Source organism: Canis lupus, chromosome 23 (genome assembly GCF_011100685.1).
Source record: "Canis lupus familiaris isolate Mischka breed German Shepherd chromosome 23, alternate assembly UU_Cfam_GSD_1.0, whole genome shotgun sequence".
Classification (NCBI taxonomy): Eukaryota; Metazoa; Chordata; class Mammalia; order Carnivora; family Canidae; genus Canis; species Canis lupus.
In genome coordinates this window covers 13,870,804-13,898,125 of record NC_049244.1, presented here as the reverse complement: position 1 = coordinate 13,898,125, position 27,322 = coordinate 13,870,804, and the positions used below count along the sequence as shown (strand labels likewise).

The window sequence follows — 27,322 nt, the reverse complement described above, 5'->3', positions numbered from 1 at the left end:
TCCTTCCAATTTTCCAAACCTTCTGCAGGACAACTAGGGACTTTTCTCATTTTCTCCTCCCCACATCCAATCTTCCAGAAAACTCTTTGGGTTCCATCTTTAGGAAATATTCAAAATCTAATGACTTCTCACCGTATCCGCCATTCCTGTCATAGCACCAACCACCAACTTCTTTCTCCTGGGCTACTGCAATATCCCCCCCACACACACACCTGTGTTCCCTACAGTCTACTCTCAGCAAAAGAGCCAGCTGACACTTTTATTTTTTTTTATTTTTTATTTTTTTTTATTTATTTATGATAGTCACAGAGAGAGAGAGAGGCAGAGACATAGGCAGAGGGAGAAGCAGGCTCCATGCACTGGGAGCCCGACGTGGGATTCGATCCCGGGTCTCCAGGATCGTGTCCTGGGCCAAAGGCAGGCGCCAAACCGCTGCGCCACCCAGGGATCCCAGCTGACACTTTTAAAACATGACTCAGATCATCTTCCTTTATTCAGAAGCTTCCAGTGGCTTCCCATATGCCTGATAGTAACCGTCAAATCTTCACAGTCATCTCCAGCATTCTGAGGACCACACCTCCTAGCACACTCTCTCTTCTCACTTGTCTGAGCCACACAGGGCCTGCTTGCTCCTCCTGGGAAAGGCAAAGCATTTCTGCCTGAATATGCCTTGCCTAAAATGCCCTTTCCTCATCCTCTTGGCTCACTACCTCACCACCTTTAAATCTTTGTTCTAATCTTACCTCCTCAGTGAGGCTGACCTTCCCCTATTTAATATTTCAACCCCCTACCTTGACACTCTAGATTCTTATTTATTCTATTTTGCTTTTTTCCTTTCCTTTTCCCTTCTTTTCTTTTCCTTCCTTTTTTCTTTCTTTCTTTCTTTCTTTCTTTTTTTTTTTTTTTGCACACGGTGTTCAGTAACTTCACATCTTAGAATGCCAGCTCCATGTGGACAAGGATCTACCTTGCTCATGGCTGTATACCCAAGCCTGCAGCAGTGACAGACACACAGCAGACCCTCAACGCGTATTTGCTGGCCAAAGAATTTTAAGCGAAGGTCTCTCATCAAGCCAACCATTTCACCTAGGGTGAAATATTTCACCCTGCAGACCTTCTTGGTTTTGAGAACAAAAACACAATCATGCCATGTATTTTTGCTGAGTCCCAACCATGAATGTGATCTTATATCCCTAGGTCTGCTGACTCTCCCATCAGTTAAGCTCTGCTTCTCCTTAAGTTTTAAGTAGCTTAATAGTTCCTTTGCTATTTTGTGGGATTTCAGTTTAAATCTCTGTTTATGGCACATTCTTCCTTGAAAGAGAGGTATCTTTATATTTGTCACCTCCCCCTACTTCAGGGTTTTTGAACTCTGGGTAGCACACCATTAGTGAGTCATGATATCAATAGTGTTTCATGATCATAATTTTTAAAATATGGAAGAGAAGTAGATTAGAAATAGAATACAATAGAAATAAAATAGAAATAGAATAAGATAGAAAATATCAAATAAATTATACATAATAGGGGTAAACATTTATTTAGTGAAATTTTGTCTTATATCCATGTATTGGTTTGTGATATAAATAATATTTCTAATATTGGATTTCTGTCAAAATATGTTTGAAAAACACTGTCCTATTTGACTTTCAGGCCCATAAGGCAAAGAAAGTTCTCCCTCATCCTTCTATTCTTTATAAGGCCATCACACTGCCTTGTAAGTAGGCTAAGAATATGATTTGAATTGAATTGATACTCTGGACTTCAGGACTTTTCTTTTCATTAAAAAATATTTATATGCTAATATATGGCTGACATAAACACCCATTTAAGTGATGCTACCACCCTAAAAGTGATGACGTAGAAGCAATCCCAAATGCCAGCCTATTATTAGAAATCCTTGAGTCCTGTACACCACTGCTGCTCTAAATGTGGTGGTGAACTAATCATGGTGTGCAAACATTTTTGTCGCTAGTCTACAAAGAGATCATTGAGAATAAACATTTAGAGACTTTTATACAATTTGACACAATAATTACATGTTTATTAAAACTAATAATAAAAAATAGAGATTGTATTTTTAAATTTTTATTTCACTTTTCTGGTAATTCATTTTTATTGTATTTACAAAAACATGGCTTTATGGTGGTTTGGAGATTAACAAAAAAAAAAAAAAAAACTGATCCTTCACAGAATTCAAGAAGTACTATTCTGAAATATAAGTGGAAGATGTTCATTTCCAAATTATCAAAGCACAGATTTTTTTCCTAAAGTTCTTGATTCTTAGTGTGGACAGAAAGTGTTGTATGTAGCCTGGCCCTGATTGAAGTCACATGTATATTTGCTATCACTTAGTAGATTATATTCATGTATTTCATCTGTAACATTCATGTCTCTTGGCTATTGACCTCCAAATCATTATGAATATGCTTCTGTATATATATTTATTGATATTAATCATTACATATTTCTTGTGCTTAAATAAGAAGTACATTATAAGACACATAACAAAAATAGAAATTAGAAAGGTTGAGCTAAAAATAATAAATACTCATTGAAGTTCTGGCTTAGTATTTTCCTCCTGTCCCCTTAGGATGCCTATACTTCCACTTCAGAGATTCCTACTTTATACCTGTGGCAGCAAACTTTTCCTGAAAGGTCTGGATAGTAAATATTTTCAACATTCAGTCTCTGTTACAACTACTCAGCTCTATGAAAGCAGCCATAGGCAGTATGTTACCAGATGGGTATGGCTGTGTTTCAACGATCTTTATAAAAAGAGGTGGCAAACCAGATTTGACTTAAGGGCCATACTTTGCTGATCTTTGTTCTGGTCTCTAGAGAAAACTGCTAATCCAGATCCACTCTCCCAGGAAGTACCAGTTGCTCTATACAGAGCAACAAGAGAAATCGAGTCCCAGTTTCTGTTTTATTTTGTTTTAAATCCAAGTAAAAGCATTTTGTAAATGAGGAAGCTAAGGTCCAAAGAGCTGACATTCTCTATGATCCCAGCAAGGAAATTTTGCTGTGTATAACTACAAGGTATGCCCACTCACTGTTATCACCTTGCACTTATCATAGAACTATTACATTTCATAATAACCATGTCAAATTGTTTTATTGATAAAGAACATTCTGTCTCAGCAAATTATGATATCCTATTGATGGTATTTTCCTCAGATTTTACAACATTTCATTAGAAAATATTACATTCATGTCTCAGAAAGCCCAGCTGAATTACTTCTAACTAGTTGGATGGTTAAAAGAACTCAGAGAGAAGTAAAAAGAACACTTGCCATTTGCTTTTAGGAAAGGCTCAAAAATTGGCAAGAATTCAGATTACAAAGGGAAGACATTCTTAGGAGTTTCATTTCAGTAACTGTACCAGGTATTAATGATCCACCTAGGTGTTGTTTAAACATGCACGGTCAATACATTATGCAAACAACACCCGGTCAACAGTAGAGGGCTTTCACACACACTGCACTTAAGACCCAAAGTCATGGTTAATTCATGGCCAAGGATACAACTAATGTGAGCAGTAAAAAAAGTTTTGCCCTGAGGGTCAGCAGATCAAGGAGGATGTTGCTACAACGGAAGTGCTCAAGGACATAAGCTTGCACCTCTTTATTTGTTCTTCTTCTGAACCTAGGCCAAGCAAGACCTGGCACAGTATGGACAGTCAGTGTTTGTAGAATGAACGAATGAATGCCAGGGCTGCTAAAGAGGATTACAGAGATTTCTTAAAGTTGTTCGCATCATTTTCAGTTTTCTTCATTTCTCCTTCTATTTCATTAGGATGATTGAAGAAGAGGGTGAGAAGGAATCTCACTCTGAGAGCAATCTAAATAATCATCTGTGTCATGGAAAAGGAATTGAAGTCCAGAGACATAAAATTCCTAGGCCAAGACTGTATAACAACTGGTAAAGACTTTACAAATAAATAAAATGTACAGATGTTTTCTCACATTTTTACAGTACTTTTTCAAAAACCAAACCCATTATTCTAAGAATGCATCCAGACTATGGAAGTTTCCCAAATTTACTCTGTCTTTAAAACCATAACTAGGAAGCTTTATTTTGTAACTCTATTCAAATTCCAAGTGGATGGGAAATACAATTCATGGGTGACCCATCCCCAGAGAGCTCATAGACTTTCTTACTGATGTACTCCACTCTTACCCTTCTGTGACCCTAAAAAACTCCCCAGTTAGAACTGATTTTGAGTGGGTGGGAAGAGGAAAGAGTCATTCTTCCCTATCCCCAATCTCTCTACTGAAGGATAGTTCCTTGAAATTCTTTTTAACAAAAGGACCACAATTTTTATTCCATAAAAATACTTAAAATGCAAATATCTCTGGAAGAGAGAAAACAAAACTGTTGACTTAGATTCACACTAAGGGGTAAATAGCTTATCAGATCTTTTCCAGAGAGTAGCTATATACTCCATGGAGAGAAAAAGGCACTGAGGAAAAGTAAAACAAATGTTGCCTAATTTACATTTTTGCTTGAGGCTGCCCTGCCTCTGAATTTAGTGGACTCTCTACCAGATCAATTTCGAAGGATTTGTTCAGAGCAGGTGCAGCTCCAGCATCAGTCCCATTTCTGGGACTTGCTACCTGAACTTTTGCCTTCTCCTCTACCAGCTTGCTTCATGCTCCCAGAAGTCACTACAACAATTGCAATTCTGGCTTTGTCACCATCTATCTCAATGAAGCTCCTTTCTGGATGAAATAAAATACTTAACAAGAATCTTTTTAGGTAATTGTAACCTAGCTGACTAGAAAAGGACTCAGGTTTTCACGAAGACAATAGTACTGGTTGGCTGCATGGGCAGTCGGCTCTGAGATGAACACCTTTGGCCGGAGCTTTATTAGAAAGTGTTCTCAGAATCATCAACCCTGGGAGGCAGAGGGGAGCAGGGCTGGGCAGAGAGAGAAGTTAAACCAAAATACAGTTATAGCAAAGGTCTCAGCCAATCCAACAGAGATCCAGAACTGAGATGGCCCTTTAGAGTTGTCCTGAATTCAGGCAGGAGAACTGCCTCATTCATAACCCAGCATTGACCAGCCATTGAATGAAGTCTGTCTCTAAGAAAGAGGAGTAGTGTTGGGGAGATAGTGGGCAAGGCAGTTTTCTTCAGTGGAGGGCAAGCTCCAAAGAGACCTATCAGCTGAGGGCCACCAGCAATCAGCATTCCCAGTAGCTGGAGAAGTAAGTGCTTCAATCCTGGAAGGGGAGTCTTCATAGGGAGTCATGGCATCCACTACAATAAGTCACTGCCCCTTAAATTACACACTTTGAACCAGGGCTCAGCAAAACAGAAAATTGTTCATTATTTTGTTAGAAATTTTAACAAGATCTGTTCTTTTCAGAAAATTATGTCACTCACGGTAATGTCATCCGCGGTGTTTGAGTTACCAATTCGACATACAGGGATCAATCTGCATTTGCAACTATCATATTGATAATAACTCACTGAATCTGTCTGCTTCACTGTAAGTGTGGTCAGACCCACAAATTAAAATGTTTGAAATGCATATTATCATAAATTACTTTTCTGTACTTTATATTTCAGTTAAAAATATGTGCATGAGTAATAATATTCATATAAATTTTATTTCAGGTTAGTAAAGGAACCATTATATTTTATATGAAAGGAGAGAATTAGATTTGAAAAAGTAATTTAGGATGAGAACTGCCCTAGAGTAATTCTCAAGCCTGGTTACCCATTAAAATCATCTAGGAAGCTGCAAAACACCCTGATGTCCAGGCCATACCCCAGAGCAATTAAATCAGAACCCCCAGAGGTAAAATCCAGGCATATCTTATTTTTGAAACTCTCCAAAGAATTGCAATGTATAGATACAGATTGAAAACTCTGTGCGCTAGCACAATGGTTCCCAAACTTGAGATGTTTCACAATCACCTCGAGAGTTCCTTAAACTATAAACTGCTGGATCCTATCTCCAAAGCTTTGATCCAATAGCTCTGGGATGGGGTTGATAATTTGCATTTCTAATCAGTTCCTGGGTGTTGCTGATGCGGCTGGTTCTGGGACCACACTTTGAGAAACAGAGTTCTGGAAGCTTTGACTGTCTGATCAGAGTCCAACCACATTTAGCAACTCCCTTCTAATTTCTTCCTGGTCCCCTACCTTCCTCTGCTCTACTAAACATACTATGAAATATTTTTTTAAGTTCCTTTTATCAACATTTGGAAGCACACTTTCTCTCTTCTATACAGTTATTTCCAAATCCTCTATCTTTCCATCTCTGAGTAGCACCCACCAGCCATCAGGTAAGTTGACCTCTTAACTTCTTCCATTATTTTTTCATGTCCTTTTATCTTGAATCTCTTTATGATTGTAGGCATGATTCTACAGATTACAGGACTAGAAACATTTCTTTGAAACAGCAAACTAATTGCTTCCATTGCACATGTCAATCCCATTTATGTTGTTGGAAAGCAAATGCACTCACCTGTGTCTTTTCACATTTGCTGTTTTTTTTGTGTGTGTGTTTTTTTTTAATCCTGAGATGGGCCAGTTGCAGCTGTTCTTCTCTTCTATAAAGCATTCTGCTGCCAGGACCTAGAATTGCACCCCATTTGTCATAACTCACATCAAACAATGTCAGCAAATAACACAAAGATGGGCAGTGGTAATTTGGCTACAATCCTTTCTTAGTTCCCCTTAAAATCAGAATATTTCACAGGTGCATTTAAAATACGATTTGTTTGATGCCTACCTCTCTGGAATCCTTTCAATAGGATAGAGAATTTCTAAAATTTGCATTAGGACTTGTTTAAATATATATATATTTAATATATCCTATTTTGGAGGCACTTGTGCTAAGACCCATATCAGCATATCAGCAAACCAAGACTTAATATCTAACCTAATTGCAGTTCAGTCTCTCCCAGGAATGCAACCATCCACCAGTCAATCTGAAACTATCTGGTCAGCAATAGCGAGGTAAGCTGCCTGGCAGCTGCCCTAGCTGCACCAACACCTGCCCTAGCTTCTGAAAGGAAGGTGTGTTTGCCACAAATGATCCATTATGTCTCATCCCCATTCCACCTGTAAAAGCCTTCCATTTTGTATATCTCCTTGGATTTCCTTTCTGTCTATTAGATGCGATGCTGTCCAGTTCATGAATTGCTGAATAAAGCCAATAAGATCTTTACATTCTACTGAGTTGATTTTTGTCTTATAACCAGTTCATACCATCAGCTCCAACACCAAATCTCAAAAGGCAGTTTGGAAGTTCAGATAAAAACCTACTTTCCTCCTTAAGAAAGCCTGAAGAAAAAGACCAAAAAAGCCCTCATTTTCTCTAGTAAAAGAAAAATATTCACACAATTTTTCAGTTTGGCTAAGATTAATAACTCATAATCTGAAGATATTGGCTTCTGTTGAAGTGAATATCAAGATTTATTGACCTGCGGAGTAAATATTAACAGAGGTGAAACTGAGGTTAATAACAAACCTCAAGGGATAATACATCTTTATATTTGCTGAAATAAAAAGTCAGCCCATATATTGCTCATACATACATTCAAAAACCTCTTTAACCAGAAAGCTCTGGAAATCTCTTTGCTGTGACAGGTTGCTTAAATATATGGCCAAATTTCCATCTGTATTAACGTTCTCTGGGTATGGAGGCAGCTAGAAAAGCAAAACATTAATCATTTCCTCTGAGGATCATCAGTAGCCAATCAAAGGGCAACCGCTTATTTACATATTAGATTTGATTGGAAGAAATTGATCCTAACTAGCGTCTCATTCTCTTCTATCTTATTAATGTAGGCAATGCGTTGATCTGATACACATTAATATTTGGTCACCTAATAAGCCCATCTTTCCCCTATGTACAAAATAAAAATAGTCTCAACTCCTAACTTCATACAAATTCAAATAAATATGCTTATTGTCAACAACAAATCTTATAAACTAATGTTTGTTAAAGAGACATTAAAAAAAAACAACAGGAAATATAATTTTACATGAATAAAAAGAGAGATTTCTGGGCTATGGTGTCAGAGGGCCTGTGTTGGAATTCTAGCTTTACCACTTATTTGCTCTGTAACATTGGGCAAATGCTCAATGAAAGATGATTGTAAATGAAGTAAGGACTTCCGGGGAACATAGTGGAGTAGGAGGACCCAAGGGTCACCTCTTCCCATGGATATAACTAGATATCACTCTCAGCAGTGTAAATAATCCAGGGAATGACCCAAAGATGGGCAGGATACATTCCACAACTAAATGTAGAGAAGTAGCCACATTGAAGAGGGCAGGAGGGGCAAAGATGTGGTCATAATTACAGGACTGCCCACCAGAGGGAGGGATGCATGCTATGGGCATATAAAGGAGAGAGAAACAGACTTCCACACCAGGGATCCTGCTGAGGGAAAATGAATCTCCATAACATTTGGCTTTGAAAACCAAAGGGGCCAAATTTCATGAGTTCTTACAATCAGCAGCACTTAAAACTCAGAATTTAAAAAATTCAGTGGGTTCAGCTCTGAGAGAGCTGAGAAGGGGAGAGGAAAGTGAGTCTTTGCTCTTAAAGGGATAGCATAATAAATAGTCCACAGAGATATAGCATAGAAACAGCACTTTGAAAAGTGCCTGGGGGCATATGAGAGAAAGAGGGCTATTTACTAATCTCAGTGTCCTGGAAGGACAGAAATCACTGGGGAACTCCTCTAGGAATAAAGGAACTGGTAGGCACCGTTTCCCTCCCCCCTCTCCCAATGTACACATACACACACAGCCACCTATAGGAATCACTATCTATATCTCTAGCACTTCTACCCTGCAACCCCCCTGTAGTTCTGTGGTTCTGTCAATCCATCCCTTTGGACATCAGTCCAGGTGTTGCAAGGCCCCTCCCACAGAGGAACCAATGCACTCAAAGCTTGCAAGCACCACTATCCCACTGCATCATGCCCTGTGCTGTGTTCCCTGGACCCAGCCCTTGAGATGGCACCTCAGTCCCAGCACTACCAGGGGCCCTCCTGCAAAGGAGCCAGGAATAACAGTTCACAAATCTTGCTAGCTCCACAGCTCCACTAGCCTTATTGGTCTTTCTAGGACCTGACCCTTCCAATAGGATCTTGGCCAGAGCTATACAGGGTGATGCTATAGGCCTGGTATTGTGCATACAGCCCCCACAGTGGCCAGCACCACTCCAAAGTAACTCCTGTCCCAGAGAGGGGGAAAGATAATCACACTACCAGTCACAGGACTCAGCAGTAGACTAGGGGAGGCCTCACTCAGCAAGGAAAACTATCTAGGTGACAACAAATGAAAGTTCCCTGCAGTTCTGTGATACAGCATCTTGGGCAAATGCCTGGTCTGAATCAACTCAAGCCCAAATGTCCACAAACTGACCCACTGAGAACACAGGAATCAAGCACTGTTCACAACAGGCGAAAAAAAAAAAAAATCTTTTGCAGATGACAGGACTGAAGAAAAAATCAGCTCAGCCACAACAGCAGGGTGCACATATCAAGCAAAGGAGACACCCCTGAGGCACCAGGTTCTGATACATGGGGAACACTGCACTGCAGGACACTACAGGACCTCTTATTCAAAGACCATTACTTTCAGGTGCAGGAGATGTAGTTGTCTTTCCTAATAAGCATAAATAGACACAGTGAGTTAGACCAAATGAAGACACAGAGGAATACGTTCCAAATGAAAAACAGGACAAAACCACAGCAAGATCTAAGTGAAATGGAGATAAGTAATGCACCTGATAGAAAGTTTAAAGTAATGATCATAAAGACACTCACTGGACTTGAGAAAAGAATGGAAGACATCAGTGAGACCCTTAACAAAGAGCTAAGAACCAATCAGAGATGAAGAACACAAAAAATGAAATTAAAAAAAAAAAACACACTAGATGGAATAAATAGTAGACTAGATAGAGGAAGCAGAAGAATGAATCAGCAAAGTAATGGAAAGTAACCAAACTGAGCAGGTGAGAGAAAAAAAATATGCAAATGAGACTTAGTGATATTAGTGACACCATCAAGCAGAATATCATTCACATTATAGGGAACCTAAGAGGAAAAGAGAAAGAAAAGGAGAGGAGCATTTATTTGAAGAAATAATAGCTGAAAACTTCCTGAAACTGGGGAAGGAAACATAAATCCAGATTCAGGAGGCATGGGGATTCTCCAACAAAATCAACCCAAGTAGGTCCATACCAAGATACACAGCAATTAAAATAACAAAAAGTAGTCATAAAGAGAGAATTTTAAAAGCATGAAGAGAAAAGAAAGCGGTTACCCACAAAGGAAACTCCACTGGGCTATAAGCTGATCTTTTTTAGCAGAAACTTAGCAGGCCAGAAGAGAGTGGCATATATTCAAAGTGTTGAAAAGTAAAAAATCTGCAGCCAAGAATACTCTATCCAGCAAGGCAACCATCCAGAATAGGAGAAATAAAGAGTTTCCCAGACAAACAAAAGTTAAAGGAACTCATCATCACTAGATCAGCCTTACAAGAAATGCTAAAAGGGATTCTGAGTGGAAAGGAAGGAACATAAGCAGGAGTAAGGAAAGTAGAAGCCCTAAAGCAGTAAAGACAAGTATATCTGTAGACATCAGTCAAGGAACTCACAAAATAAAAGGATGTAAAATTTGACTCTATACCTGAAACGTAGAGAGGAGAGGAGTAAAGAATGGGTTTAAACTTAAGCAACCATCAATTTAATATAGACTACTATATCCAGATGTTATATACAAACCTAATGTAATCACAAATCAAAAACCAGTAGTAGATATGCACAAAATAAAAAGAAAGGAATCCAATTATATCACTAAAGAAAGTCAACTAATCATAAGAGAAGAGAGGAAGAGAGAAAAACTACAAAAACAGCCATAAAACAAACAAATAAAGGAAATAAATACATATCTATTACTAATTGCTTTGAATCTAAATGGACTAAATGCTCCAATCAAAAGACATAGGGTGACAGACTGGATAAAGAAAATAAGACCAATATATATGCTGCCCCTGAGAGACTCATTTCAGAGCTAAAGATGCCTGCAAATTGAAAGCAAAGGATTGGGAATACGTTTATCATGTAAATGGAAGTGAAAAGGAAGCTGAGTAGCAATACTTATATTGGACAAAATAGCCTTTAAAACAAAGACGGTAACAAGAGATAAAGAAAGACACTATGTAATCATTAAGGGAACAATCTGACAAGAATATGTAACAATTGTAAATATTTATACACCCAATATGGGAGCACCCAAACACTTAAAGCAGTTAGTTAATAATAAACATAAAAGGAGTAATCAATAGTAATACGATAATAATAGGGGACGTTATCACCCCACTTACATCAATGGATAGATCATCTAGACAGGAACTCAACAAGGAAATAGTGGCTTTCAATGACACATTAGACCTTATGAATTTAACAGATATATTCAGAATACTTCATCCTAAAACATTAGAATACATATTCTTTTCAAGTGCACGTGGAACAGCCTTCAGAATAAATCACATATTAGGCCACAAAACATATTTCAACATAATAAAAAAAGATCAAAGTCAAGTCCATGCATCTTTTCTGACCATAACACTATGAAACTAGAAATCAGCCACAAGAAAACATCTGGAAGGACCACAAATACATGGAGGTCAAATAACATTCTACTAAACAGTGACTGGGTCAAACAAGGAATCAAAGAAAAAAAAAATACATAAAGACAAATGAAAATGAAACCATAACAGTCCAAAACCTCTGGGATGTAGCAAAAGTTGTTCTAAGAGAGGTTTATAGTAATACAGGCCTACCTTAAGAAGCAAGAAAAATCTTGAATAAAAAACCTAACCTTACACCTAAAGGAGCTAGAAAAAGTATGAATGAAACCCCAAACCAATAGAAGGAAGGAAATAGTAGAAATTAGAGCAGAAATAAATGAAATAGCTACTCAAAAATAATTCAGTAAATCAATGAGACCAGGAGCTGGTTCTTTATTTATTTTTTATTATTTTTATTTTTTTTAATTATTATTTTTATTGGAGTTCAATTTGCCAACATATAGCATATCACCCAGTGCTCATCCCATCAAGTGCCCCCCTCAGTGCCCACCACCCAGTCACCACAACTCCCCATCCGCCTCCACCATCCACTACCCCTGTTTGTCTCCCAGAGTTAGGAGTCTCTCATGTTCTGTCATCCTCACTGATATTTCCCACTCATTTTCTCTCCTTTCCCCTTTATTCCCTTTCACTATTTTTTATATTCCCCAAATGAATGAGACCATATAATGTTTGTCCTTCTCCGATTGACTTACTTCACTCAGCATACTACCCTCCAGTTCCATCCACGTTGAAGCAAATTATGGGTATTTGTCGCTTCTAATGGCCGAGTAATATTCCATTGTATACATAGACCACATCTTCTTTATCCATTCATCTTTCGATGGACACCGAGGCTCCTTCCACAGTTTGGCTATTGTGGACATTGCTGCTATAAATATTGGGGTGCAGGTGTCCTGCCGTTTCACTGCATCTGTATCTTTGGGGTAAATCCCCAGCAGTGCAATTGCTGGGTTGTAGGGCAGTTCTATTTTTAACTCTTTGAGGAACCTCCACACAGTTTTCCAGAGTGGTTCTACCAGTTCACATTCCCATCAACAGTGCAAGAGGGTTCCCCTTTCAGGTGCTGGTTCTTTAAAAGGCAAACAAAATTGATAAGCTTTTAGAAAGATTCATCAAAAAAAGAGAAAGAGAGGATTCAAATAAACAAAATCAGAAATGAAAGAGGAGAAATAACAACCAACACCCAGAAATATAAAGGATTATAAGACAATATTATGAAAAATTACATGCCAACAAATTGGACAATCTAGAAAAAATAGATAAACTCCTAGAAGCATATAACTACCTGAAATTGAACCAAGAAGAAATAGAAAATTTGAACAGACTGATTACCAGTAATGAAATTAAATCAGTAATCAAAAAACTCCCAAAAGTCCAGGACCGGATGGCTTCACAGGTGAATTTTACCAAACATTTAAAGAGTTCATATCTATTCTCAAAATATTCCCCCACACCAAAAAAAATAGAAGAGGAAGGAAACCTTCCAAATTCATTCTATGAGGCTGACAATACTCTGATACCAAAACCAGATAAAAATACCGCAAAATAAGAGAACTACAGGCCAATAACTCTGATGAACATAGATGCAAAAATCCTCAAAAAAAATCAGTATAGTAAACTGAATCCAACATTATATTTTTAAAATCATTCACCATGATCAAGTGGGATTTGTTCTCAGGGTGCAAGAGTCATTCAATATTTGCAAATCAATGCAATATGTTACATGAACGAGAAAATTGTATAATCCTTTCAATAGATGCAGAAAAAGCACTTGACAAAGTTTAACATCCATGCATGATAAAAACCCTCAACAATGTAGGTTTAGAAGGAACATATCTCAATGTAATAAAAGAAATATATGGAAAAACACACAGCCTTTTCCTGAAGATCAGGAATAGGACAAGGATGTCTTCTTTCACCACTCTTATTCAACATAGTACTGGAAGTCTTAGACACAGCAATCCGACAAGAAAAATAAATGACATGTATTCAAATCAGTAAGAGAGAAGTAAAATTTTTGCTATTTACAGGTGACATGATACTATATATAGAAAACCTTAAAGACTCCACCAAAAAATTACTCAAACTGATAAAGACTTTAGTAAGGTCACAGAATACAAAATCAATGTACAGAAATCCATTGTATTTCTATACACTAACAATGAAGCAACAGAAAAAGAAATTTAAAAAGCAATCCTATTTACAATTGCACCAAAAATAATAAAATACTTAGGAATAAACTTAACAAAGGCAATGAAAGACCTATAATCTGAAAACTCTAAAACACTGATGAAAGAAATTAAAGACAATACAAACAGAAAGATATCTCATGCTTATGGATTGGAAGAAGAAATATTGTTAAAATGTCATATTACCCAAAGCAATCTACAGACTTAATATGTCCATATCCAAATGCCAACAGCATTTCCCACAGAACCAGAAAAAATAATCTTATATTTATATAGAACCACAAAGGACTTTGAATGGCCAAAATAATCTTAAAAAGAAAAACAAATCTGGAGGTATCACAATCCCAGATTTCAAGTTATACCACAAAACTGTAGTGTTCAAAACAGTATGGTACTGGCACAAAAGTAGACACATAGATCAATAGAACGCAACAGAAAACCCAGAAGCAAACCTATGATTATATGATCAATTAATCTTTGACAAAAGAGGCAAGAATATGCAGTGGAAAAAAAGACAATTTCTTCAACAAAGGGTATTGGGAAAATTGGACAGCTACATGAAAAAGAATGAAACTGGATTGCTTTCTTACATCACACACAAAAATAAACTCAAAATGATTAAAGACCTAAATGTGAGGCCTGGAGCCATAAAAACCCTAGAAGAAAACACAAGAAGAAATTTATCTGACATTGGCTGTAGCAACATTTTTCTAGATAGGTCTCCTGAGGCAAGGGAAGTAGAAGCAAAGGTAAACTATCGGGACTGCGTCAAAATAAAAATCTGCACAGCAAAGGAAACAATCAACAAAACTAAAAGACAACCTACTGAATGGGAGAAGATGTTTCAAATGACATATCCAATAAAAAGTTAGTATCTAAAATATATAAAGAACTCATACAACTCAACACCCAAACACAAATAATCCATTTGAAATTGGGCAGAAGGCATGAACAGATATCTTTCCAAAGAAAACATACAGGTGGCCAACAGACACATGAAAAGATGCTCCACATCACTTATCATCAGGAAAATGCATATCAAAACAACAATGAGATACCACCTCACACCTGTCAGAATGGCTAAAATAAAAAACACAAGAAAATAGTGTTGGCAAGGATGTAGAGAAAAAGGAGCACTTCTGCACTGTTGGTAGGAATGTAAACTGATACAGCTACTGTGGAAAACAGTATGGAGATTACTCAAAAAATTAAAAACAGAACTATCCTATGAACAAGTAATTGCACTACTGGGTATTTCCCCCAAAAAATACAAAAACACTAATGCAAAGACATATGCACCTTTGAGCTTCTTACAGCATTACTTACAAGAGCCAGATTATGGAAGCAGCCCCAGTGTCCCTCAATAGATGGATGGATAATTATAGAAGATGTGGAATACACACAAAATGGAATATTACTCAGCCATAAAAAGAATGAAATCTTACCATTTGCAACCACATGGATGGAACTAGAGTGTATATTATGCTAAGCAAAATAAGCAGAGAAAGACAAATACCATATGTTTTCGCTCATATGTGGAGTTTAAGAAACAAAACAAACAAGCAAAGAGGAAAAAGAGAGAAAGAGACCAACCAAGAAACAGACTTTTGACTGTAGAGAACAGACTGCTGGTTACCAGAGGGGAAGTGGGGGTGGGGTGTTGGGGAATGGGTGCAATCGATGAAGGGGATTAAAGGATTGCACTTGTCATGATGGCACTGAATGTTGTATGGAAGTGTTGAATGTAGTATTGTACACCTGAAACTAATCTAACAGTCTATGTTAAGTATAATGGAATTAAAAATATCAATTATCAGTTCTTCTACATATGTATATTATATACATATGTAGAAGAACTGATATCAAATAATAATAATAAGTGAAGTAAAATGAAAATAATAATAGCTCTTCTTAAAGTCATTGGGAAGATTAAAACAATTAGGACATCTAAAGTGCCTTAAAGTATATGCTCAGAACATAGTAAGGGTGCATAAATGTGTGTCATAAAAAATTAAGTTCCAGGGAAAAGAGAACTTCAAGGTCATTTGGCCCAAAGTCTTAAAACATTTTGTTCATGTGATCCAGTTTTCTCTTGTTTGGCCTGATTCATTAAGACTATTCAGTGTTGCTGCTATTAATGTTTACTTCTATTTAAATTTAGTTGCCAACATCTAAAACTCAGGAAAATTCCATGTAAGATAATCTGAATTTGCAGCTTTGAAAAAAGTTTAGGAGATACAACTGAACGGGACTCATTCTCAGAGGCCAGTAATCAACGGGTGCTAGGGCCAAGTGCCTGCTACAGAAAGGGCAGGTGCCTCTGCCCAGTTTGCAAAGTGCACACTCTCCACTTACCATAGTCCCCACCACTCTCTACTACTCCCCATCCTGAGGCTTAGTGTCAATTGACAGATACTATCCTATTAACACTACTGGCTTCTCTTATAGTAGAATAAGCAGAAGGAAAAGTATATCCTCGCACCCCAGTCTTTTTCAAAAATGGAAAAAAACAAAACCAACCAACCAAACAAACAAAAAACACGTTTCAAGAAAAATGAAAGCCATTTTCTAGAACATTAAGAGGATTTCTGGGCTTAATATGGAACAAAGTGTGTCCATAGCAAAAGAATACAACTTAATCTGCCATTAGGAAAACCAGTCACTAGAAGAAGCATGGCTGCTGAGTGGAAAGGATGCTGAGGGAAAGCTTAATGATCTGTAAAAGAGCCTGAAATTTCAACAGTTGTTTCTGTTGAGTGTGAGGCAAATAAGTGGTGATGCTATGATAAGCAGTCATTTACATTTGTCACCTGCCCTGCCCACATTGCTACTTGTGCGCCTGCCCCCTGACCAAGCCAAACTTACCCTTGTATAGAGGAAAGAATGGAGGCCAAGGAAGTGTAGGGATTTGACCAATTGTAGCCTGCTAATTAGAGGCTGAGATAAGACTGGAACCTGGTCTTTTGGCTCCACTCCAGAGTCTTTCTATGATTCAAGTGCAAATGCAAACAGCTTCCAGGGCTTCCAGTGTGAATTCGTAGTGACACCCAGTATGAATACACACCCTCCTGTGACTGAACTTCAACCTCATCTCCTAAGGAGACTACAGAGTGAGATATTTAAGTAAATGTGTTAGCTCCCCAGTTAGAAAACACTAATTGCAGGCCTAGAATTATAATTGTCCAAAGTGTTTACAAGATGGAATAAAATATTTGATCCACTGGTTTCTGGGTCAACAAACTATATAAATGAAGTTAACACATGTCTAAGCCTTAATTGCCAAAATGAAAATCTTGAGAGTGAAAAATATAACACAAATGCTTAAACAGTAAATACACATTTGGTGACATGACATCTCACTGATTGCCAGAAATTTCTCCATTTTCGTAGTACAGTAGGAATAGTCCTCATTTCTTTTGAAGAAAATGCAGCATCGTTTTATTTAACCTTAGCCAAGTCTCTGATTCACCCCAATTTATTGTATTATTTCATTTTTGACAGTTCTGTGAGCCCACTGGTCAGACATCTTTGGAAAGATTGAAAGATACATGCCTCAAACTATAAAAATAAGGACTGGGGCCAAACGTTTGTTTAAAGAAACCAACAGACAGACAAACTACCCCCTCCACACACACAGATTGACATGCAATTTACTAACTTCAAAGGCTCTAGTATTGAAATTTACAATTATTTACTCCAAATGCTTTTTGTTTTCTATGCCTTTACTGTTCCTCTTTGGGCCAATGGCTTTCCCCGGTAGAAGATGAAACTTCTTATTTTTATTCTATTGCTTATTTTCTTTCTTGTGAGGTGAGTTTTGTTTTGTTTTAAGATATTAACTGATCTGTTTTTTCTTCAGTACTGCTCTCTTCCCAGCCCTCCTGCTCCCATTCAAGGTAATGGTGCTTTGAAAATTGCCTCAAGGGAGAAATCTAATGCCTCAAGTTGGAAATCCCTTAGAGAGTGAAAACTGGTTTTCAGACTTTGGTTTCCAAAAGTCTAAAACAATCAAAAACTTTGCTGGTCAAACACCAAGAGATAGAGTCAGAGGAGGAGTACTGAAGAGAGGGAGATTGCCTTGAGAGAATGAAGAAGGGGACAAGATGTGAGATGGGGACTTTAAGGTCCCCAGAAAAAAGAGGTTCTGTATCGTCTTCTGGGCAAAGCCCTAGGAGAGATCAAGATAAGACCCCAGGGAAGGGGCATGAGGAGTGGCAGGGCAGGAGAGATTTCAGGCTTCCCTCAGGATTCCATATCATTCACATGAGACCTCCAGATGTGAGAGGACCCTGAGTTCATGAGAAAAGGACATCCCAGCTCTCACGAGTGTAGACTGATATTCAAGATGCATCTTCACAGGTAGACCATCCCCACTCACTTCCAGTGCCTTGGCGCGAGGCAATCTCCATGGGATTACAACTCCTCACAGAGGTTAGAACCTTAAGGAAGCCAATGGGAAACTACATGGACTGGGGGGACAAGAGAGGTAGTCAAAATGCAAATAAAATTGAAAAAAATAAAATTGTGAGATTTTAAAATTATTTTTTCTTGCCTATCTGCATTTATGAACTCATATAAGGACAAAAGTCCAGCACCAGGATTATTCTGACTTAAAAATAAGGTAATAGTCCTATTGGTTTTCGGTAATGAGTTTAACCCTCTTTGAACAACTCTGTCTAAAATCCCTTCACTGAAACCTGTCTTTCCACCAGTGACCTTGGCACCCAAACCAGAAACAAGGACTTCTCTCTGTTTCTTTGGTTTCTTCTACTCCTCAACCCACCTAACATTACATTCTCTTTTTCCTTCATCTCTGTGATTGTAGAGTCCTTCAGATTTGAGCACTTATTTTTTGCTTTGGCCTATCCCCTTTGTGATGGCTAATTGTATGTGTCAGCTTGACTGGGCTGAAGGATGTCCAGATAGCTGGTAAACTGTTTCTGAGTATTTCTGTAAGGGGATTTCTAGAAGAGGTTTGCATTTCAAACAGCAGACTGAGTAAAAAGTGCCCCCTCCCCCATGTAGGCAGGCATCACTAAGCAATCCCTAAGGACCCAAATAGAACAAAGGCCAGAGAAAAGGTGAATTCTTTCCCTCTTTTCTTGAGCTTGGATGGCAATCTTCACCTGCCCCTGATAATACACCCTACTTTCCTGGTTCCCCAGCTTGCAGAGAACAGGTTGATGGTTAGATTTCTTGGCTACCATAACCATGTAAGCCAAGCCAGTTCTCTCTCTCTCTCTCTCTCTCTCTCTCTTTCTCGATTAAGGGATTGCTACTGGAAGATATACCTCGACTAACTAATGCCCCAGTTGAGTTGATACACATATCTGCCCAGGAAAGAGCAGGGATTTAAAGTGCTGGGTAGAGGAAGAGCAAAAGGAAATTGGAGAGTGACATAAGGTTACTTGCAGCCGCAAAAAACTAAACAAAATAACAATCATGGAATGTGTAGGTGATGACAGAAAAGGAGAGAAATGGGCATTTACTGACCTTTTTGACTACTCAGCCAGGTAAGTGCTGCATACTTTAAGTATATTAACTTATTTTAATGTATTTAAAGTTCTTTTGAAGTAGATACTATTGCCCCCCCACCAAATGAGGAAGCTGAAGCTGAGTGAGCATAAATAATATACCCTGGTTTGAAGAGCTGACAAGAGAGGGAACTTGAACCTAGGTCTGGGTGATCATCACTGATGTCCTTGTTGCTTCTAAAAATATAGATGAGAAATTCCTGATTTTTCCTTGGATCTTCCCAGGGACCAAGAGAAAGGAATAGAGGGTCACAGTCGCCATCTCCTGATTATTATAATGATAGCAATATCAAATACATAGCACTCGAAATGTACTTTGCGCCGTTGTACATGCTCCAGATACACTCATTTTATCCACATCACCTTCCAGTGATGGAAATCTTATCATGTTCCTCCGCATTTTACAGATAAGCAAACGAGGCACAGAGAGTTTATAAACATGCCCAAAGCCATGTAGATAGTTGGTAGCAGATCTGGGATTCCAAACCAGGCATGGCTGCGGGGTCAATACCTTTAGCTATTCTGACCATCATCCCCGCATAGGACAGAGAAAGACCAGCAGAGCGTGGAAGAAAAGAAATCCAGAATGCAAAAAGACTTTTTTCCTAGCCATTCCAAGGGCTTTCTCTGTAACTGTATGAAGACAAGGTTTATATCAGTAGTCTGTTACATGGGTGACCTTCAAAGACCTACAACTCATGGCTAAATTTTACCCTGGAAGAAAGCTAGCTACAAGTCATACCATTATAAGTAAAGTTCTTATTTCCTACAGGTAAGAGTGATAAACTGGGTCCTATTTTTGGAAAACCATTAGATTCCACAAAAATACTCAAATCACAAAAATCCATTGAAAGGAACAGAAATGTAAGCTTTTATAAACATCTCTTATGTTAAAAAACACTTAACATAAGTTTGGTTTCTGTATGTACTAGTCTCCTTGAAGTTTGTTAAAATACAAATCAATGAAGTTTGGATTGAAGATAAATTATTTTTCCCAGCAGATTTCCCTATAGCAAGCATAGGCATATGTCACTGCTCTAGGCATCTCAGGCTTGAATTCAAAATTAGAGTGATTTGTCTCAAAAATTTTATTCCAAGTCAGTGTGAATGAACGGAAAATTTTGCATAGTAAAAGCTGGAAGAAAGACAGTTTCCATGATGCCATTTTTTCATTTTTTGCTCTTCTGTTTCAATAACGCTGCTGACAATGACCTCAGCCTGATCTGCCGGTATTGCTAGTCATTGCAGTCATTATTGATTACCCTCTTGGTTTTGGTATTTTGGTGTTCTGATCTATGTTACTGAAAATGCAGGCATTTTTATTGATGTAACACCATTGTTTTAGAATTTAAATAAATCTGAAAATTATTTGCATATTGATTGCATACTTAAAGGATTCTCTGCCGCATTCAAATTTTGTATTGAACAAAGCTTCCTTGTTTAGAAAGCATTTTTCTAAAGCTCCAGAATCCTCAAGAAGTGGAGGGAAATGACAATTGATAAAGTAAAGCTTCATTCACAAGAATAATTCTTATCTAGTTCAAAGGCTTTCTGAACAAGTGGTATATAAATCTGACAGTTTTGAAATTGGAACAGGTAACTCTTCTTTGGAGTATCAGCAGTACAAGATAAAACCAAAGAAGACATAGATAAACCTGAAATGCTTTCTTTCGAGACAAAAAAATACTGCACTTTCTCTCCCTCCTTCTCCCCCCTCCCTTCCTCTCTCTCTCTTTCTCAACTTCTCTCTCTTCATAAAGTTTCCCTTGAACAGGACATACAATTACAAAACTATTTGGGGATCCTTGGGTGTGGCGCAGTGGTTTAGCGCCTGTCTTTGGCCCAGGGCAGGATCCTGGAGACCAGGGATCAACTCCCACATTGGGGTCCCTGCATGGAGCCTGCTTCTCCCTCTGCCTGTGTCTCTGCTTCTCTCTCTCTCTGTCTATCATGAATAAATAAATAAAATCTTTAAAAAAAAATTTACAAAACTATTTGAAGATGAGCCTTCTTTCTCATTTTTCCCTGACAAAACACACAAAAGCCATGTCAGCAGCTAGAAAAAGCTGTGCAAAAACATGTTCACAACTCCCCAATTACAGTACTCATTGCCCCTAGTTTTATTTTCAGATTTAGCTTTTTATTTTTAAAAAAATAGCAAGTTACATTTTACATCTTTTCATGATATCATCTCTTCTATGTAATGTGCTTCGATGCTTTGTTAATTTTATCTGTTAATATGTACTTAGCGTTTTTATTTTCAATATATTTGAAACTTTCTAAATATTTTATGTGTTTATATGTTTTGAGGTTGGAAATGTGTTTCTATTAATTTCTTGGTTTAAAAAATTATTTTATGAATCCTGAGCATGCTTTAAAAAGATAGCAATAATGCCAATATTATGCAAATTAATTGCCAAAATTAATCAATCAGCAAAAATAAAAAAAAATTATCAATACAAGTTGAGTTTTTTAAAATAAGTGACTTAGGTGATGCAATATTTACAAATAAAGCTGCTGTCATTTGTATCTCACTTAGAATTAAACTCTACTTACACTATCTCTTTAGAATAATTTCTCAATTTAATATGCACAAAAACCACCTGAAGATATTGCTGACCTTCAAGTTCTGATTCAATAGGTCTGGGTTGGGGCCTAGGAATTTGCAATTTATAACAAATTCCCAGGTGATAATGCTACTGGTCCAAGGGTCACACTCTGAGTAGCAAGGCTCGTTGAGTCTACACACATTCCACCACTAGGCTCAGTTATTCCCAAGTGAATGCTAGTTATCACTACCAGGTAGGATCATTTTAAAGCCTGTGATTTGAATGAAATGGAAGATGCGTGCTGGGAGTTATGAGGTAGGAGAGGTGGGGTGATCTTGACCTTAAAGGTTGGCCAAGGATTTGATGTATGTGGAAGAAAACTGAGAGTCATGCATTCTTAGGAAGAAGGATCTAGCAAGCATTCTGGTCATATAAATTGCCTTCTGGTACAATGAATTGAAGTGGACGAAACTGGCTGAGACTGTTTCCAGTCCCTCTTGCAATCAATGGCACAAAAGGAACATGAAAGTGAAGCCAGCATCCCACCTCCCCGCCTCCCCCCAACCCCCCCTCACCGCAATGGCTTGTTGCTCCTCTGTTCCCAGGAAGCAGTGAGTGGCTGGCCCAGAAATCCCACCTGAGCTTTGGATGGTGAGACTAGCACAGCAATGGAACTGATCACCTGCGCTCACCGCATGCTTTGCCATCTCCTCCTTAGAGCTCCTTCTGAGTGTGCCTGGTTAGATCAGGTGACCCTCCTGCATGCCTGCATGGTATGCAACTCCTTTCATCCTAACCATCTTTTCACCCTTTATCTCTCTTTTGAACTCTGTGCCCCCCCCCCCGGGAGGGGGGGGCACACATGGACTGTTCATACCTGTCTGTTGTATACCTGGCACACAGCAGACTGATTGTGCAGCCTCTAGTGGACACAGATCATTAAATATTTGTTCAGTAAATGAGACTTTGAGCAAGTCTCTTGTCTGAATGTTTTTTTTCCCACTGTTAAATTAGGGGATGACATGGAGCAGAGTGAACTGGCTGCTGTGCTCCTATAGCTGCTCAGCTGGTTTTCCTTTTTGCTTTGACCTCTATGTCAAGACAGTGGTTTTAATGCTTTCCTTCCACCCCAAGACTCTACTTAATCCACCATCACTCACACTAGTCTCTCTGATTCAATGCAGGTCTTGTTCCTGGATTAGAGGACAGGCTTTATGCCAGCAATGACCACAGAGTATCTCCTACCTTTTCTCTGTCTTCATTAAGCATTTTGCTCAGATAGTGCTCAGAAGGTCACAAGGAGTGCAGGGGAGGTTAGGAAGTCAGGAAGCTTCCTTGGCAGTGGCAAAAGCACCCTGGTCCCAAGTTTCCCAGTAAAAGCAGCCTGCAGCAACATGGTGATGCTCATAACCACTCAAGAGGCACCAGTAATTCTAGTGTCCCATCTTGCTTGCTATACCCTCCCAAGCAGGAACTCAGAGCTCCCTGCAGCTTTCACTGTGTTTCGTTAGTGGCAAGGGCAGGAGGTTCACCTAGTACAAGGAGTAGCCTTTATATATGCAGAATCACCAGGTAGTCACAGTCAATAACACTAAGTGAAATCATTAACGTTGTAATGAGATATGGGGCACAAAGCCCACTCAGTGGCCTTTCAGATTGCCACTGGTTCACCCTGCAATTTGGGGGCCTTGCTCATGACCATCCTCTTGCCCAAACAGTGGGAGCCAAAAATGGTACTTTCTTGGGTGTTCCAAGTGTCATTTCATGGACAAACTCACCCTGTACAGGTCATCTTTTCATGGGACAGAGCTACTGTCTCATATCAAAGAATGTGCAGACATAGTAGCTGGAGCCCCTAAGTGCTCTAAGAGAGTGCTTTAAATGAACTTTGAATATTACACTTTCATTCCAATAAAATTGTGTATGTTTTGGATGATTTGTTTACTGAGGATGGCTATAGTATTTAAGTGCCCATGTTTGCATTTTGGTTTATGATCACAATAGTGCCAAGATGAATGCCTTTGATTATTGCAAGCTAAGGACAATAATAGAGAACAACTATATGTAAATGCTAAATAATTCCTTCCTGTCGAGTGAAGGCAAGAACCTCCTGACTTCTACGGATTAGGATTTGCAGAAGTTCTATTAGAGAAGAGTGCTGGAAAGGTGGTCCTTCAACACAGCATCTTATAACATAGGTCGTGTGAAACACATGAGACAATTTGCGATTACAAAGTCTCATATTTATCTGGAAATGGCACCCTAGTTTCAGCAAGATAGTATCACCCATCACATTGAATTTATGTCATTTTGATTTTTAATGGTCTTGTGCTTTTTAAATTTTAATTTGTAATTTGTTTTGATTTTATGTCTTTTTAATAAATGCAAACATAAGTTTATTGAATCTTTTAGGTTTATATGTATTTAAGTAAAGTTTTAATAAAAACAATTTAAGCCTAATTTTGGAAACTAAGAAAACTTTCCCTCCCAAGAGAGCATCCATATACTAATTGAGCTTGAGAAACAATGAACAGCCTCTTCATAACATCCTCTTTAACCTCTCTGTTCCACATCAATTCAGTCAAAGCAGCATGAAGAGGAACACAGCTGATTTCAAATGAAAGCACCATCTGTAAGGGATTCCACCGGTCCCTTTTGTTATACTAGTGCACCTATTCCCAGCTGGTAGGAATGGTGGCTCTAATGGCTCTTAGCTGTCCCCTTCTCTGGAGAATTGCCCTCAGACAAAAGGGAGCCCACAAGAAAGATTATACCTTCCTCTCCCAACAGAAGATACCCCACAGACATATTGACTTGTTGACTTGAGGTGCAAAAACCCAGTCCTCTTGTTTCAAGATGGACTCAACTCTGTGATCCATTTCATGCTCCAGAGTTCTCTGTGATAGAAGCTGACTCCAGAAGAGACCACACTTTTCCTTAGTGTCTTGTACTCTTTATCTTGCTTCCCTTACTCTTCCTCTTCTGAGAGCACACCCCCAATGTTCAGCCATGTTCCTGTCTGAGCCTCTGTTTCTGGGAACCCACACCTAAGATACCTTTCCAATCTATAGGAAACCTACCTGGCACCAAGATAGAGTCTGCTGTTTGAGCACACATGAAGTCTCTGTGGAAATTCCTTCTTCTTCTCTCCTCATTACCATGAATAGGTGACACATATCTTATTCTCCAAAACATGAAATTTAATAACCAAAGAACTCTGGCAGATTTAACTTGAGGATTTCTGACTCATAGTCTGTGCGAGAATATCAAAACTAAAATGACTCCTTTATATATTTCTAAATCTCTAAAACCAATTTTCAGGATCCAATTATATGGAACTCCTCTAATCTGAGAAATTGACATCTCCCCAGGTACTCACTTCTACAGCAGACTGAACAACCTTTAGACCCTAGAATAAATATACCTGCGACCAGTTATCCATCTTTATCTATTATGACCACTTCTCTCTGTTTGGTAGAAGTAACTTAAGTCTTCAAGTATGGAAAATAAAATCCCTGATGGTCAACCTCTATTCTGTGTGTCATTTCATGAAGCTTGTAGAATTAGACATCTTTATATTTCCTGTCATCCTATAGCTTCCCTACTCACCCCCTGGCTTAGAAGAAAACAGAAGAAACCCACACCAATTAACACGGAGTTAATAATAGCAATAGTGATCAGCTATTGAGCATTTACTATATATCAATTACTATATGAAGAATTACCTTATTTAGTGTTCACAACTGCCCTGTGAGGTGAATATTATCACCATTCTGCAGGTAAGTAATCTGAGACCTCTCCAGGTTAAGTAAGGTGTCTAAGATCACGTGACTAGTAATGACCTCAGGTCTCTTCAGTCTATGCATTACTTTCTCATTGATAGGACAAATCACGTGAAAATGTTTGTTTCTCAACAGAGATTTCATGTGGCCTACCTAGCATTACCTTGAGTCAGTAGTCTATGAATCAACATAGTTCATGATGACAGTTCCTTGTTACTGTGGCAAATGATTAAAAAATTTTCTTTCTGCTTTTCAATAAGAGAATATCCTCAGTAAGAGAGGATATTATCCCATTCGTAATACGTACCCATCAAAAGAATGTTAATTTGCTTAACACAGCAACACACTCACAATACTGATGAAACAAAAATTATGCCATTCGGTTATAGGTATATCAGGATTTATTCTACTATTCTGTCTACTTTTGTGTGTTTGAAAATGTCTATAATTTAATAAAACACAATCAAAAAGAAATATTCAGATTGTGTTCTCAAACAATGTATAGTTTCTTTTCATAGAAAAGGAATTAAAGTGTTTGCCATATAAACACACTTACCTTATGGCTTCACTTGATACAACCTAACATTAAAAAAATTTAATAAAAAATCCATATATCAGCAGAATTTCTATTTGGGTATGAGGTTCAGAAATCTTATTAGATTAACCTAGAAGTTTGGGTTGATTTTTTTCCTGTATAAGAAGTCTGGAGGTGAGCAGTCCAGGCCTGTGCAGCAGGCCCATGAAATCATCAATATCCCAGTCCCCTCCATCTTTATCTTCACCATCCTGGCCATAGGCTTTCATCCTAATGCTCACATAACGGCTGCTGCATCTCTAGACCACGTGTGTGTAGTCCAAACAGGAGGAAGGGGACAGAGCCATAGTTCTCCCCAGTGTTGACTTATTAAGGAAGACAAGTCCTCCTCAGCCTCCTGCCTCTAACTCACAGACCACAACTATGAACTGACCACCGTAGCTATAGGGGAGGCTAGGAGTTTGGATACCTCACTTTCTAGTATTATAGCAGCATTTCAAACTGAAATTATGTATTCTATATTGGCATAAATCTTAGTTTGCCTGTGTTAGTCCTGGTTTACACTGGTAAAGTAGTAACAGCATGATCATTAATGGGGTCCCCTTCTAGCCTTAAATGTCCCTATTTGAGTGACAAATTATACAATTCACCTTTCTATAATAGAGAATGGCAAAAGAAGTGCTGAGCAAACCAACCCTTAGACTCTGTCATACTCCAGCAACCAAAATAATTGAAAATCAATGTAAATCTTAATTTACAGGCTTTCATGAAAACACCAAAAGTGTGTGTATTTATAACACAAAGCTAAACTTCTTTCAGATTTTCCTTCCTATTTCTCTCGTTGCCAATATCTTAATATATGCATGGCTGATGCCCTAAAGTGCCTTTCCTCTTCCATTCTAAGTCCAGAAAATTCTCTTTCCAACTCAGTCTGGATGCCTTCTTTCTTTCCACTCCAATCCCCTGTCTGGCCCAGGTTTTTTTGTGCCAGTCCTCTCAGCTTCCCCACCACCTGTTCCACTTTTCTTCTTGCCTCACCTCCACAGTAGAGTAAGTAGAACCTCTTCCATCCCCCCCTTCTCTGCTCCAACTAAAGAG

The 27,322-nt window shown here is 38.3% G+C and overlaps 2 long non-coding RNA genes across 2 annotated transcripts in view; one reads left to right on the top strand and one right to left on the bottom strand.

The window, feature by feature from the left end:
• LOC111091891 overlaps window positions 1-3,953 on the top strand; it is a 60,063-nt gene extending 56,110 nt beyond the window's left edge. Inside the window, exon 3 of the long non-coding RNA XR_005376914.1 lies at window positions 3,799-3,953. This is a non-coding gene — a long non-coding RNA (uncharacterized LOC111091891). The remainder of the gene's footprint in view (window positions 1-3,798) is intronic.
• Window positions 339-27,322, bottom strand: LOC111091890. The gene is made up of 3 exons (XR_005376912.1): window positions 27,263-27,322; window positions 6,483-6,592; window positions 339-635 (listed from the first exon to the last, which is right to left on the bottom strand). It is a non-coding gene; the product is annotated as an uncharacterized LOC111091890 (long non-coding RNA).